This window comes from Agelaius phoeniceus, chromosome 2 (assembly GCF_051311805.1).
Source record: "Agelaius phoeniceus isolate bAgePho1 chromosome 2, bAgePho1.hap1, whole genome shotgun sequence".
Taxonomy (NCBI): Eukaryota; Metazoa; Chordata; class Aves; order Passeriformes; family Icteridae; genus Agelaius; species Agelaius phoeniceus.
In genome coordinates this window covers 98,567,669-98,581,380 of record NC_135266.1, presented here as the reverse complement: position 1 = coordinate 98,581,380, position 13,712 = coordinate 98,567,669, and the positions used below count along the sequence as shown (strand labels likewise).

Genomic DNA, 13,712 nt, shown 5'->3' with positions numbered 1-13,712 from the left:
AGCAGAAAAAAAAATGTATGTGCTTAGGAATTCAGCAAGAAAAACAGAACAGTGGGGCATTTACAGCTTGTGATAGTCTTAAGTGCTATGCACTCAACTGCAAAATATAAAATCCCATTAGCTTTTTCATCTGTTTTGTGAAAAAAACAAAAAGTTTAGCTTTAGACACAACTTTAGCTTGTTTGCTTGCCCATCACAAAAAAAAAGTATTTTCCAATATTTATTGCAAAAGACACAGCCTTCACTGATCCAGCCACAGCCTATGAAAATCAGCCAAAAGATTTATTCCTATGACTTTAGAATTAAACACATGAATGCAGTATAGTCAGATTTTAAGCAAGGTTTAGAACTTCTGACCTTCAAGTATAAATTTATAATGACATTTGTAAATTACTCTTAAGACTAATTTAATTAAGTGAGTTGAACACACTTCAGCTGAAAAAGTATTCTCTTTATACTTTGCAAGGCCTTTTTTAACCTCCCCATTTCTTTGTATGCCTCTTGCATACAAAACCTGTACTTGCTAAATGAACAATCACAGGCAGAAAAATCACAGATATAGGAGTGGTTTATTTTCATGTGACACTTCAAGGAAATGGAGTTTACTGTGTGGGACCTGAGTCTTTGAGTGCTGAGAATTCCCTCAACAACAAAGACATGTAAGAAATCACTTGTGTCATGTCTCTGAGAATACAAACACGATTTCACATCTAAGACTTATTCTACAAAATAAATTAAATTAGATGCTACCCACTTTATGAAGTAAATTGAGTAAATTAAACCAACACACCTACACAAGTGATTTTGAGCTGTCTGCCCATTTTAATAAATAAGAATGGCTTGGTTTTGAAGGAAACAGATTTCTGACAAAATAGAAAAATATTCAGCCTTTGGTCTTGTTTCATTTTGCTTACTGGGGTGGAAAAAAAAGGTGGTGAAGAAAGTATGAATAATGAGGTCATTTCACATTTCTTGTGTTTCTTACAAGAAATAAAGAAAATAAATTTCAGAACTTAAAAATCCTAAAAAAATTTATAAAAGTAGATCTTCACTTTTATGTATGTCAGACAGCTGAAACTGCTGAAAAGTTGACTGGGGCTACTTAAAGCCAAAAATCACATGGACAATACACACCAAGCTTTAGTTCGCAGGAGAAAGAAGAGCCAGAAAGTCTTCCAGGACTGTAATTACAGAAAAAATGTGAGTGCTGATATTGTAAAATGGGAGTCAGTCTACAATCCAATTCATTATGCCACATTTTAGAAAAAACCATTTTGCCGTAACAGTATGTACAAGGTAATTGAGGCTATGAGAGACAGGCCTACAGCGTATGACTGTGCATCTCTAAGTGTTTATGAATTGAGAAGGTATTTTAAAGGATTTTCTAGGCAGCTGGAAATCAGGCATCTGGCTTTGACAGCTTAATGGGGAAATGGAGTGAAAGAGAATTGTGTGTAAAAGGCGGTGTGCAAGAGGGCATGATAAAGAGTGAGGGTAAGTGAGACAGGATGAGAGGGGGAGAGAGCAAGAAGAGGAAGCAAGACCAAGTGAGAAAGAGCATGAGGAGAGCAAGGAAGTGCATGAGAGCAGGCAACAGTGATTGCAAGAGCAGCAGTGAGGGCAAATGCCAGCAAGAGAGCAAGCACGTGAGAGCATGTAGGAGAAGGAGACCTTGTCTGACATGTTCAGTAATAACGCTTTTAATAACGCAAGACATAAGAAACTATCTTGTTGGCAGTGAACTGTGTTTTGATCCACTTACTACAGAAGTGAAATGTGACCTAACACAATGGGGCTGGAGCACTGAAGTTCAGCTACTAACACTGTGTTTGAAAGCAATATCAATTAGTTGGATGCAAATCAATTTTAAAAATATCAGCAGAACCCAGGAAGCGCAAGTAAAATCTGATACAGGGTATGGGTTTCTGGTGCTGGCGATTCAGTCTGGCACAGTTTGTGTTCCTTCTCTGCCTCCTTTGCAAAGCACAGAATACAAAGACTTGTTGATTAAATGTCACCATAGACTTATACAGAGACTAAACTGTTGCCCTGAAGCATTCCCAGTAAACATTCCTTTTGTATTTGTGGCCAAATTCACAGTAGATTCCATGATAGTGTAATACACATATGAGCCCTGGACCATTACATGGATCTAAGGATTCAAAAGGGTGTAGTCCTTTAGTCTGTTTCTCACTGACACCCCCCAGACTCAGGTAGAAATGGGCTTCTGGGACAGCTTCTGAGAGCATACATGTAGCTCAGACCAGTATTTCCCACAAAGGAAGGAAATTTCTCATATTACATGCAAAAAGAATGAAAAATAAGGTGGGGAAGGAGTAGGCGTGGCTTTAGAAACACAGCTGGAAATTAGCTAGCTCCAGTACTTGCAAGAAGCAGTTTGGGTTTTGGTTTCACTATGGATGAGCTCCTGTACCCTGTTACATACTTTCCTGTCTATGATGTGCAGGTTTGCAAGTTTGACATCTTTTGGAGCACATCTGTGACCTGAAAGTACATCCTTCCTCCGTCTGTCCCACATGATGCCAGGAGTCCCACTACTCGTTGCCATAAGACTTTTTAAAATTTTAATTTTAAATAATTTTAGCTTCTCTTCTAAAAGTAAGATCTGAAAATAGAAATTATTATTAATCCAAGCACTGAACAAAGTTAATATTTCCTCACTTGTAGATATGTTGCAAAGTAAAATATTTAAAAGCCAACCCATACTGAACAGAAGTCTGCTTGCCTAGCATCCTTCCAGAAGTCTGCTTCCCAAACATCATTCAACCTTCTGGAAGCAGTAAAATCCTTCTGCTAGAGGCATGGAATAATTCTGAGAGAGCTAAAAATGGCTTTTCATAGCTCTAGAATTAATGAGCTAGGTAGCTTGTCACTATTTGTTCATTATAAAGAAAGCTCAGAATGGTAATGGCTAAAAGTCATTAACTTCTGGCAGCAGCTCAGTGACATATGGGAAGAATTGGTGGCCTCAGTTCACTTCTTAGAGCACGTAACATTTCTCATTTGTCAGTCCCAGCAGAAAGACCACTGTTTGAATGCAGACTGGAGAGTGGCTTTCTACATCTCAACTATTACATCTCACAGAATTGGGAAACCACCAGAGAAGCTGCTGTGGCTGCTGGAATCTCTCTTCTCTGAGTTGCACACATCAGTTTCAAATTAGGTAATTTGGCGTCTAGCTACTGACTTCAAAGCTAGGGGATTCTTAAAATAAAGCAAATCCCAAATCACTAGATTTCTTAAACAGCCACAGGAACATAGCCAAATGAACTTACTGCTCAATCACAATCTTTGTCTTAAATCATGGCTCTTCACTTCTCTCTCTTCTATTTTGAAGAGCTGAATAAAACCTCACAGAATTTTTTTTTAATCATAACTGTACCTGAAAGAAGTTGGAATTTACAGCACTTGGGATTTACCAAGAACTGCTAACACACAACAGCTTTGAACTACTTCTCAAAAAAAAAAAACAAACCAAGAACAGAGCCAACATGCAGACAACTGGATAAATTTATATTAAGTTCAGTTTGGGGATTTTTTTCAGTCATAGGAATATGCATTCAAAACCACAGTAATTTTACCAGAAAACTTGTAGTTTGATCAACCTTTTGATTCACCCAGTGCTGAAGTACATTTGTCCCTTCAGAGTGAGCAGGAACATTGTCAGACTTGTGGCAGCCTTTGAGTTGAAAGATACTAAATATGGAGAGACAGAGAGGAAAACCCACACCAGAGATGTTGACAAGATTTTTGAATATGTAATTTTTTTCTTCCAGTAAGCACTGAGACAAGCAAGGCCTTGAGGATCTTCTTGAAAGCCACTACCATGTTTTATACTATTTAGATAGCAGTGGTTGGATCCAGAATCCAAGTTACAAAGCAGTCCTTTTGCAATTCCCATTTACACACAAAATATGTCATCTTTCTTTTAGGAACACACAAATCAAAAGTTTCATGATCACATAAGAAACTAGCCTGGCCACTGGCTTCAGCCAGTGTTGCACTGTACTTAAAATAGCATTAAGTTGTCCTGCCCTACACTCTACCCTGATGTTGTTTACATGTCTGCGTTTATCCCAAGTAGGAATAAAATCTAAACCTCTAAACCTAAACAACTTAACCCAGCCTCTTTGCCTTAGGGTGAACAGTTGCTTTTCCTCGACACTTCTCTAAATAGCTACGCCACTTTGAGAATCAAAACAGCCAGTGACAGAAATTGCCACAACATTTTGGTCATATTGTTTCTGTTGTACTCAAGTCAAGATCTTATGAACAAAAATACATGGTTTCTTTGCTTTTTTTTCACAGTGAAATACTTAGTATAAAAAGCATGTTTTACTTCCATTGCTGTTCATTAGCACCAAATCTTTTAACCACTTTTATCTCACCTGCAGTGAGTAATTCACTGCTGCCTACACTGACAGATAGCAAGCCTGACATACACAGCTTTGTTTCTGTGTGGTTTAATACACAGCAACTGAAAATCCTGTACTCAGTCCAAGTAGTTCAGTGTGAAATCAGGATAACTATTCTACAAATTCAGAATCCATTGCTGAAACTTTTGGGCAGCATTATTGCTCAGATATCAGAGAAGATATTAAGACATAACACACTTTTGTCAGCAACACCATATGTTCCTACAACTTTATGTTATAAGAAAAGGTCAGCTATATTTTAAAAGTAGAAATGCAAAAAACTAGAAGAAAAGCAGTGGACAAACTTTATGCCAAAGATTTTGAGTTGAGGTTTCTATTTAATTCTGTTAACTGTAGTAAATACTGAGCAAAGGAAGTCAGTAGATCCAGAACATCTAGACAGGGCAAAGCAGTAGCTTAAATGGCATACTGAAAATATGAGAGGAGTCTGAGGTAGGGTGAGCAGCCTCAAAGGACAACAGCTGGATTTTCAACGACAGAAACAGACCCCAGTGCTGCCTCGGAAACTGGAAAGGCAAGAGCAATGCCACATTTAATTAAAAGCTAATTGTAAAATCATGCTGATAACCACAAATATTGTGTTGATTTGATAGGATAGATCCTTTCAGCTTAAGACCATCACATCAGCTGCAGATGTTCACAGCAACAATTACAGAAATATGAGTTTGCTGTTAAAAAACGGGCTGAAACCCACACTTGAAGCTGTTCTATAAAGCAGCTATGCTTAAAAGAGGCAAGCATAACAGCTTACGTAAACCACCAATTACCCATAAATGCCTCCCCTGTATAATGATGAGAATATAATTATACCCTTTGCTATATTTTGTAGAGAGCTTATTTGTCTTTTAAATTTATGGCAAAGATTTTTTCAATTTCAGGTAAACTATAAGGCATAAAAATAAAAATCTAAAAATTCCACATAACTCTAAGGCCTCCCCCTGGGAGGGAAATGAGGAGTAATTTCTCACTAGTAGATCATGCTCAGTGTCTTGATAGCCTTCTGGGGAAGTTTTTTTAAATATGAGTTTCATTATGAAACTGCAAGATGAAGGTAATCCTAGCGAAGATGTTACTTATGCAATAGCTTTGAAATGTCTATGTGTGTATATAAATGTAAACTTCCTGATATTTTAGAGAACTGCCTCTCCATCCCTTCTTAAAAATGTCAAGAACTTTCACTGAATTTTGAAATTCTCTTTCTGGTAGAGAAAGACCAAAATACCTGTGAGACCTGTTAGAATAACACACATAAGGACTCACACTGTCCCCACAAACTGCTACAGCAGATAACTGAGTCAAACAGAGGAGGGGCAGCTACTCCTGAGGACAAGAGAGTAATGAAAAAGTTAATTTCCACATTGGCAAAATGTAAAAAAAAAAACCCCAAAAAATCCATTGTGCCTAATTATTTAGAATTGCGGAAACACAATTGTTCCAGCAACTGCAATTTAATCTCACACAGTTCCAGCTGAGGTGTTATTCTAACATTTTTTGAAAAAGGTTGCCAAAAAAGAATGGTACAAAACCTCAAAGATCCTTAATTCACCAAAAGGTGATTGCAATATGTAATAAGAAATCAATGAGCAGTTAAATCTGAGCGCTACTTTGAAGTTAGTAAAAACCTTAATAATAGCAGTAAGATATGTCCAAAACTTCTGTCAAGGAAAGCAGAAGAGAAAAACAAATTATTTCCTGTTGCTTGGTTTTGTTTACTCATAGGTTTAGGCTTGGTGTCCCTAAGTTGTTCTGGCACTCATCAGTCTAGAACCTTGCTTTTAAATGAGATCTGAAACCCCATATGTACTAAATATACTCAACACTTCAATTCATGAAAAAACTGTGAGTGACTCACTGACAGTGTTCATGTCAAAAGTCAGCCAAGGCAACATTTAAAATCCTACAGGATTTCATAAAACCCAACAGGACCCAACTTTGAATCACAGTCACCAATCTAATTGGAGGCCTGATTATCTTATTATTCTATGCTTCACATTTATTGCTCAAAAAATAGTAAAATGTACCTTTGTCTTCAATATACTGCTGTATGCAAGTACTGTAACTGTTTCCTTTCGAGTGCAATACTAAAATACATTATAATACCTTTGGGGCATAAATTTCTAATGGAGAAACCTATTAAGGTTAAACAAAACCCTGTAAGGGCAGCATGAAGTAGACTTGATTACACTTTTAGACAAATCAAGGTGTGAGTGTTAGGACAGTAGACCTGTTCTTGCCAGTCTAGTGAGAAGAATATTATTAGTTCATACTCTCAGTTTTAAAGTATCCTGTGAGTCATTCTACCTGTAAAGATGAACAATTACCAAAAGGGATTAATTTGCAACTCAAAATGGTCTCATTCCCTTGACATTGTTCAGAATGCTTTATAAAACATTATTAAAGGAAATAAGACTACTTTAGTGATTAAAATTAGTAGCCTACATTAAACTAATTTACATTTTATTATGAAAAAAATCCTAGAGTTACAGAAATTTTTTGAACTCTTTGGGAAGTACTCCCTTTCTACAGTGAATCCTGAAAAAATTAAGCTAATTTTATTACACTGTCTTTCTGCAGATGTTTATTTTTATCCATGAATCAATGTTACAGGGCTTAACTGGGACCCTCTTCTAAAGAATGTGGTAGAATTGATTTACAGGTTATCAAGAGACAACACCTTTCTTTCACACCTGTCCTCAGATTTTTTATGGGTGAAGTCCTGACTATGACTATGTAAGAGAATGTGATATGCAGCCAAATTTTATTCCGGTCAATACATATCCTGTGAGATTCCAATAAGCATCAGACACAGGGGAGGGCAACATTTGTTATTGAGCAGTTAGGTAAAACACATAATTTTATTTTAGTCAGGACACATTTAGTCACAACACCAAAAAGTATTTTTCATTTAATTTGAAAAAAGCTCAGTACTTAAATGAAATTCACAAAACAGGGATGCTATTCATCATCATGCTCTCTATAGTCAAAATTTAATTTCCAACAGAAAATCTGTCAGCCAAAAATTTGCTCAAATGCATTCAAAAACACACACTCAGGCCCCTCATCCTGGGAGCAGCCAGATACTTTCTCCTGCAATGTGCCATCTACTTCTAGACAAATGAAGTTTCAAGAGAGATTCACCACACATATTTAAAAAGAGAAGGAATATGGGAAAAAAAAAAGAAAAAAAAACAAAACAGAGAGAGCCAGCCTCTCTAATTCTCCTCTTGGGCCATCTATTTCCTTAGACAATGACACCTAGTTACTGAGGAAACTAGAGCCCATGCTCAAGCATCCCAGATTTGTTCCCACAGTTCCAGATGGAAGTCCATAGTAACAACTTCAGTTGGAAGACCCTGACCACTTCTCATCAGACCTGCACATTTTTGCCAAATAAGTATGGGATACTACTGATGATCCTACAGAAACTTAAAAGAGTTGAGAATGTCTTGATAGAGGCACTTCATATTTTGGGTTTGTTCTATCATTCAAGATAGAGAGGAGCACTCAAAAAATGACGAGTTAATCAAATACTTTTATTTCACTCCTGACTGTAATTTGAAACCCTGCATAAAAATATATTCTGAAGATGAAACCTAAATCATTGCTTCCTGCCAAACACACAAAAACCAGCCCAGTGGCAAGTATTTCCAGCTGCACTACAGTTTTGCCAGAATGTATCCATCCTGAGAGTTTGCCACACCACAAACAGCTTTAGTAGAAGAACTTAATTCACCGAAAGTCTTTAAAACATGTTGCCTTGTTGCTTTTTGCTTCCTCTTTCCTTCCGCTTTTTCTCCTGTTCCCACCAAGACCCAGAGCCACCCCTGCCCTTGGCCATGTCACAGGTTTGGTAGTAGGTGAGCCACTCTTGTCACATTACTACCTTGGCTTTCAAACACAGCAAACTTACAAGCACATTAGAACTGAAAATTTATAGGTCTAAGAAATTATGGTTTAAGTTGCTATTCATCAACATAATGGATGTTAGTAATAGGGTATACAGTCTGGCATGCATATCAGGTACACATACTATGCATCTATTAAGTATAATTCATTCCCCCAAAGTTCTAATAAGGGCTGATTAATTCCAGCTTAAATCAAATGTCAGAGGAGCCAGAAACCCCAGAAAAGACTGTTTTTCACAGGTGGAATTTTGTAAATAAGTCAGACATTTTTTAGCGCTAAATGTGGTTATCCTTGGCTTTGTCTCTGCTGACATACCTTCTCTTCCATGTTTGCATTTATTTTTCTTGCACTCACAACTGAAGATAAATGGAACTCAATGTTATGTTCTGACTGCTTGTTCCAGTGATGGTTCTTCATTGTATAATTAACTTTAAAGGATAGATAATATATGTTTTAAGGCAGGTGGGAAAATAGGTAATCTGGAGATTTTGAAGCATGCCTTTGAGATATTTTTTAGCTACATATTATGTGAGCTTTTTGGCTGCTTATGAACAAGCTGATACACAATTTTGAGCAATTATGCTAAATGCCATGATCATGCTAAGCACTGACTCCTTTGACAGAAAGTTTTTCCATTGGCACAAGAATAAAAAAGTAAGGGAAATTAATAACAACTCATATTTGCTGATCTCTAATTGTCAGCCACCATCACTGGCAATCCCAATCTCAATGCAAACTGATGTAAACTCAGATTCTTTGAAAGGAATTAAATGTTTTGGTCACAGAATTACTGCATCCTTTCCTCTTGAGAAGATCATTCCAACGTTTTCTTTGTCACATCCTACTCAGAAAATAGAATGGGATATGGGAAGTACCAAGAAGGACCCAAAATACAGCACCATTTACATCACCTGTTTTGAAAGACAAGTTTTGCATCTTTGGTGGTAAAGTTAGCACATTCAGATGACATTTTGGTTATCTTCACAAAACTAGTGAAGAAAATTAGTGGCTTATAACACTAATTTATTTCATAAATTTGGAAACTCATCTTCTGAACAAGCAAATTTAGTATACTACCTTATCACCCTCAATTTCTCATGTAGCATGACCAGCCACCAAAATGATTGCTTAAAAGTAGCAATATACACTAAAATAATCAAAAACCCCAAAGGCAAGCATATCTATTCCTGTTAAAACCCCAGGAAATATCTGAAGCATCCCCAAAGAAAATCCGTTTTATATAACTACACCCTCAGACTTCATTTTGCTCTGAGAGGAATATACCCGCTGTACACAGCAGGGCACCCTTCTGAGGAATTAAGTCAGATTTTGAAAGAAACACCAAAACACTGTGTAAGAATTTTGCCAAAACCTCTGGTCTCACCCTGAACTTTCTGTGTCTTAATCTGAACAACCATTTCAAACCAGAGTAAAGTCATACAGACAAATATGTCTACTTGCCAGTGAGAGAACAAAAACAATCCCTCAATTTCCTGGTCTTTTATTCCTTAGTGATAAATCGCAATTCTACTGGGCATTTCAAATCATAACTTTATCTTTCCCTTATAGACAGCCACTTCATCTCCTTTCCCAACAATTCTGTGCTCTACAGGTATAAAACAGTATATCAATCTCACTGCCTTCCCATTGGAAGTCATAAGGATTGTTCCTAACATGTGTTGGGTTTTGGAACTTGCTACTACCTTTTCCAACTTGACAAGCAGCCTGTGCACCTGATAGTTTGTATGTTGTTTCCAAAGTACGTTAAGTTTGTCATATTTAAAAGTGATAAGCTCTAACTTCATAGCTTTTCTGTGTCATTGTCCTTAAATCACCATGAGTTCAACAAAGCTTCCACTAGAAACCTGACACAGGACATGCAACATGGAAGATCAGCTTTTTGCTGTGGTAAAAATATGTAGACAGAAAAAATTCTCATATATATATGTATGTGTTAGAAAACATTGACATTTGTTATAATGTTTTTCATAATTAGCAGAAGATGGATTTAGCAAAACCTTTCTTCATTGATAAGCAAATAATAGTCACAAAGTATCCCTAATGTTTTTAGGTCGGTTTTACTCATTTATTTTTAAAAAGTTAGATTTCTATCCTACTTTATTAAAATCAGACCATTGCATAAATACACAGTCTTACATGAATAATTCCTGCATGTTACTATTTGGAAGTCATGTCATTGTGTTCACAGAGATGCAAGACTACAAGGTCTGCATTTTGTCATATAATTTGTCTTGGGGAGAACTGATAAAAAGCTGACAAAAATTATGCTCATTTTGCAATCGTAGTAGTTGTAAATACACACTGAGCAATCCTAGCAGGAGTTTAACCTGAGCCAAGAAACAAGACAAGGAACATGAAAAATGGAATCTTGGTAACTCTATGTGGCATCTTTATAATTAAGTGCCACACCGATTAGAAGTCTAAACCATCAATTGAAAATTAATGAACTTCCTGTAAAAAAGCAAGAGAGGATCTGACAATCTTGGAGAATGTCAAGATTTATCAATATGTATTTTGACAGCTGTTGTACAGTAGTTTACTATCATGATATTCATGGAGCAAAGTGATTCTTCAAATGTCTGTGGCACAACTGCTAGCAATGTGACACCAATCATCTGATACACAGCTTTTACTTGAAGGCTTTTTATGTACTCCAGATTCCTTGAAAATAACCCTGGAAACTGTTTGTACAGCCTGAAATATCTCTACAATTGCTTTCATGCAGACATTACATTTTTTTCCCCCCTTCTGGTAATCCTACAGTTTGCAAATCTGGAAAATCCTGCTGACTCTCAGCAATACATGTGAGGTTTTAGATTTGGCTCCAAAACCAGCACTAAAACTTTTTCCATCTATTTCTGTGTGTCAGTGTCTTCTGTAATCAATCATATTTTTTATGAAGCAGTGAAAAAAAAAAATACCAGAAAGTGTTTAAGGCTCTAATCCACACAGAGAGTTAGTTCCAGGACCTGAGTCTGAAACAGAAACAAAACATCAGTGTAGCAGGTGCTAGGAAAACTTAAAGTTTTTTTGTTTTGGTTTTTTATTGGGTTTTGGGGTTTTTTCTGGGTTTTTTTCTTTCTTTTTTAGTAAATAAGTTGCTAAAGAACTTTAAACCAACAAACAAAATATGCATAATGTGTGAGAGGTTTTCCAGGTAGCATTAAGAAACTGGCTGTTTGACAGTCAATTCAATGGCAACATGGCACTGTATCTTAAGTAGAAGAGAATTTAATGTTGAGAACACACTTAGAATCCAGAATACACTGTTGGAAAAAAATAAACTGGCCTGCAAACATGCCAGGCCTGTCATCTCATGATTACTCTTCCTTCCTCCAGGAAACAAAAAAACCTCCAGAACCAACCAAACAAGCAGAGGCAGATGTGATAACTTATTTCCCAAATGTCCTGTTAAAAGTGGTGCAGATAATCATGTGTCGATACTCCTTGAGAGCACAGATGATGCTCAGTGGAGCTGCAGGATGCTCCTGGTCTCTTGGTATCACAGCAGGGTTGGGACAACACAGTCCTGCCCTGCTGCACAGCCTGGGAGGGTGAGGGCAGGGGAGCTGCAAAGCCCTAAAGCCAAGCCAAGGGAATTGCCTGCCCATTTATATCAAATGTACCTTGCCAAATTCAGCCTCCAGGCCCTCAGCAATCTACCTTTAAGCAAAAATCCCAAGCATTGAAAAATCAGCTATTACAAGTGTCAGAGAGAAGCTTGTTATCAGCCAAGGAGAGACACAGACCTAGGTAAACACAAACACGACACCTCCAGCTCCCAACAGCCCAATGAAAAGAACATTTTAAGGACTACGGTTGATAACGGTAGTTTGTCTTGCTGTGCCTAGCAAATCACGTGGGGCATACTGATACCTCTTTAATAGTTTAGTGTCTGAACAGAATTAACTACTTTAAGTTTTCATAAACACTTACTGAGAAGACAGAGGAAGTTATCGCAGAAAACAACTGGAGCTCAATAAAACTAGATTAAACTCAATGAACTTGTTAAGGTTCAACCAGATAAGAGTTTAGCAGACTTGTGAGGAAAACAAATATGGTTCTATCCCTCTGTTAGGTCAGTTTAATACTTTATCAGCCCCATTTGTTTTTAAATAATGATTTGGTCTAGCCAGAGCAGAGTGATTCTGTATCTGGCTCACATGCTTCACAAAAGCCACTGAAATTTTGGAACTATTTGGAAGTCTAAGAGCTTTGTCACATGCCTAAATATTACCCACAGTTACCCTTGCTGTACTTCCCATGCAGGCAATTTACAGTTGCAGTTCTCCCTTCCCAAATTTCCATTGTGTGCCAGCAAAAACCTCAGGGAGGAATATTCCCCAACAGAGCCCATTTCCCCAGTGAACAGCAGAGGTATCTAGCACAAAAAAACACCTCTGCTCTCTGACCTGTAGGTCAGATGAAATGGAAAAACTGTTCGTACTCTGGCAAAGACAAACCTGTGCAGTGTTTCAAACAGTGTTTTAGAGGTGCACCTGTGACAGCTGTCACACAAATAATCCTATGAGAAGGGTTTTACATTGAGAATTGTTATCAAGAGGGAGCTTAAACTGCATGTGACACATGGTATGTTTTATTTGAAGAATTTTGTGTTTCTTTGTTTTGGGAAGGTTATAGCCCAGAGGACCATTACTGCAGCCAGCTAAAGTGCATTAGATGCTACTAAACATCCATTCTCTCCAGACTTAATTCCAAAATGCTATCAGCCCTCTTCTGTGGGGATTTCTCTTCTGTGGAGAAAATGGCATTTCTATTTTGGATCCTTCATATGCTTTGAAAGTTCCCTCCCTCCTTCACCCTTATTTTTTTCCCTTCTTGATCCTTAGGACTTGATTTCATAGGAAAGTTTTTCAGTTCATACCCTCTCTGTTATATTTTTTGTTTAAGTCAGACTACTCTGGTGAAGAAATATTCAAATTATGTCTTCATTCTACATTGCTTCCTTTAACAGCTGTCTTCTCAGAAGCTGTATCTTTGCGTCACAATAGGCCACAAGCCCAAAAAACAATTACGTTTTCTAAATTACTCAGCAGTGCATTCATTTGATTAAACCAGTACTGTCTGGATCCCTTAGTATCCAGGTTACTGATCAAAGTTTTGAGTACTATCCAAACATACTTTTTAAACAAAAAATTTACATTGGAAACCAAATGGGTAAGTTTGCCTTCCTGTTATAATGATATTTCACATAGAAATGAAACATACTCTATATTTTATTTAAGAAATGTATTGAAATGAGAGCTGAACTGTACAGAAAAGGACTGTTTAACCAGATATTTTCTACAAAAAAAAAAATAGTGGATC

General features: G+C 37.1%; 1 long non-coding RNA gene across 1 annotated transcript in view; it reads right to left on the bottom strand.

Annotated features, from left to right (window-relative positions):
• Window positions 1–13,712, bottom strand: part of LOC143693398 (uncharacterized) — a 178,105-nt gene that overhangs the window by 34,933 nt on the left and 129,460 nt on the right. The gene's annotated exons all lie outside the window — the stretch shown is intronic.